Source organism: Athene cunicularia (genome assembly GCF_003259725.1).
Source record: "Athene cunicularia isolate RWA chromosome 3 unlocalized genomic scaffold, athCun1 chr3_part1, whole genome shotgun sequence".
NCBI lineage: Eukaryota > Metazoa > Chordata > Aves > Strigiformes > Strigidae > Athene > Athene cunicularia.
This window is the reverse complement of record NW_020799097.1, coordinates 96727699-96730844: the sequence shown is the minus strand read 5'-3', so window position 1 is coordinate 96730844 and position 3146 is coordinate 96727699.

Sequence of the window (3146 nt, the reverse complement as noted above, 5' to 3'; positions counted from 1 at the left end):
CCCGGCGCTCTCGAGCGCGGCGGCGGCTGTCCCGGGGGAGGAGGGCGGTTCCCGGTGTCTCCCGCTCGCTGTGGGGCTGAGGCGGGGCGGAGCTGCCGCGCGCTGTGGGCTGTTCCCGACACCGCTAAAACCGGCGCGCGGCAGGTGACGTGCAAAGGCGGAAGAAAAACTCACGTCCCTCGGCCCGTTCCTGTCGATAATACCAAAAATTCCGCCTTAACCGTGCCACTAGCTGGTTTGTACGTGTTGCTCCGAGAAAGCAATACTCGGGTGTTGGGTGGTCAGCCTTTACAGGGACCTCTGAAATCTGGTCATCCCTTACTGCCTTCTGGGAACAAAATGGGAGTGAGGGGCAGAGGGAAAAGAAGCTTAATTAAAAAACTTTTTAACGATAAATCTCTGCATGGGCTTGGTTATGTTTGCCACGCTGCTGTCTGCATCGATGTTTCGGTTTAGCATGTAAATTAAGCTGTTTCCTGTGACACAATTATAAAAAATTTAACTTTGGTAGTTACAAGTTAAGTGTGTGTTTTCATACAAAAAAGCATGTAATTGTTTTTGCTATAGATTGCAAATTATTACTCCTGGGGGGGCGAAGATTGTTTTTTTTAATCAAATCAACTACAGTCAGACATTTCTGATTAGACTTTCCTTGGAAAGACTTGTTAAGTCCTCATCAAGATGCAAAGGGCCCAGTTTTTAAGTTACGAACACCCACTTTTCTTATTTATAAGAAAGTCCTGGATGTTCAACACTTCTCATCACCAAGCCGTAAGGCATGACTTAGGCTAGTAAGGCAGTATTTGTAATGTCACTGCTTATCATGGCTTCTGTTGTATCACAGTGTTACAGTATTTCACAGAATACAGAGTTCAGTCCTGATGAGGAAGACCAAGATGAATTTTTTAACCCAAGTACAAATGTAGTAGCATACATGCTAATTATTAGGCTGTCTTAGATATGTGCTTAACCAAACTTTATTATGGAGTGGAGCCCCTGGGACCGAGCTCTAACGACACAATACAAAAATGTCTACAATACTTACAATAAGGACTAGAAATGATAAAGCAAATGACAGGAAGAAAATAATGAGATGACATTGGTCAGCATAATAAATATTAGATTCTCATTGCTGAGACTTCACTACTACTGAATCAGTAAAAAAGAGTTTAAGAAGTGTTTAGAAGGAGAACGGTGAGATAGAGGATGACCAGGAATTCCTCCAAAGGACAAAGAAAATGCAAAGGTGTTTGATAATCCAGTCAGTGGATAATGGGATCTGAAATGATGAGTTGCTCAGAGAGGAGCTGTCTTTTCACTGCTGAGTGAAAGGTCATAGATACAAATCTGCTTCAGAGGTAAAGACAGCTATTTGCTTGATGTGAAAAGGAAAGTATGTCCTGAGGAATTAATTGAAAATGTGATGTAGCTGAAGCAGTAGACTTAGGAAATCGTATTTGCTAAAGTTCTCTGAATGGTTGAGAGTGCTTAAATCACATCAAGATCTGAAAAAGAGACAATCAGTAAATTGAGACATAATGTTTAGAGTCTAGGTGAGAATTTTAGTTCTCTGGATGAAGAAAGGGTGTGTTAGATATGTTGTTCGTGGAGAAAAATTATTAGCACTTCTTTGCGAGAAACCAGAGAAAGCACTGTATGGTAGTGTCACCAGTAGTAGTTGAAAACCAGAAGTTATTAGGTGAAGGTAAGCATTTTATTCTAGCCATGCCACTCTTGAGTTGTACACAAGAGGCACCAGGATTTCAGTGTGGACAAAAAACTTAAGTTAGATCTGTGGGTCCTCAGCATGGTAGCTGTGCTATATTAGTAGAAAATAGAAATCCAGAATAAAAGGTGCAGATACAGAGATACGGAAAAGAAAAGGCCAAAGGCACAAACATCCCCAAAGAGCAGGATGAAGATACTTGTCCAAGTAGGATGGTTGCAAAAGATGCACTCTAGGAAAGTAAGGAGTCATAGAAGCAAAAGCTGTGGTCAGCTGCGTAAGGGACAAGTGAAAAGTCAGGTATGAATTAGTCCAGGCTAAGAGAAATGAGAAGCAAAGACACATGTAGCAGAGAAGGGACCAGAAAAAAGCAGCATTGCAGGGAAACTTGGTTTGTTAGTCTTGTCACCAAAAGAAAGGATAGAAAGCTCCAGACAAGCAAAAGACTCCGCTGACTTCTTGTTTTTTCCTCTCTCTAAACAGACCACATCCTCCAAGATTCTTGGACTGATTCACTCTGTCCAGGGAACTTTTTCCCATTGTTAGTAATTCCCAATAAACTATCCATGGGGATAATAATTAAGCGGGCCCAGGTTATGTTCCTATTCTCTACAAAAGTTTCAGCCTATGCCGGACAATTGCCTGGCAGAGTTTGAGGAATTAGCATCCATCAGCTTGGAGCTGTTGCCAGTAGGCACTTTGTCAATGGCCATGGTATGCTGGAGAGTGGGAGGATTTAAAAGTAAGGACTCTGGCCAAACACCTCCAGTTGGCTTGAAGGCCACAGAATGGTTCTGGTTAATTAAGGTGATAGATGGGCATTGCCTACATGCATACTACCTCAACTGGAACTTGTAAATTCTGATAAGATTTCTGCTAATTTCATTGAGTTTATCATAAACACTTCCTAAGTGAAGTGTGACATGGAAATTTCCAAAGCAAGACTTATAACAACATGTAGTAATTAGAGCTTTCTTCACTCACTCTCCTGTATTTCAAATAAAGCCCCAAAACATCTAAAAAAAAAAAAAAAAAGTAGCTTGTGCCACAGTTGGTTGTGGAAAATCTGGAAATCCAAAATTAAAATTACACTATAAATGCATCCCCAGAATCTGAACAATAAAAGCTTTTGGAGTGAATGATCCAAGTTGTGTCAAAATGTTTGCAACAGTGGAGGAAACATAAGAGGACATGCAGAAGAGAATCAACGTTGGCCTAGGGCTGTTGCCTTTAGGCAATTTGGATGTGGCTGCTGTGTATCAGAAGGTAAGGTAATAATAGGGATTGTGGCTAATTGCCTTTATCTAATATAAGAGGTTTATGAGATGTTAACCTTTGAAAAATTCAAACAGGGTCTGTGCTTGCAGACAGTGCAATGGGTCTCGATGAATTCCATGGTTCATTCGGAGGGTCTCAGAGG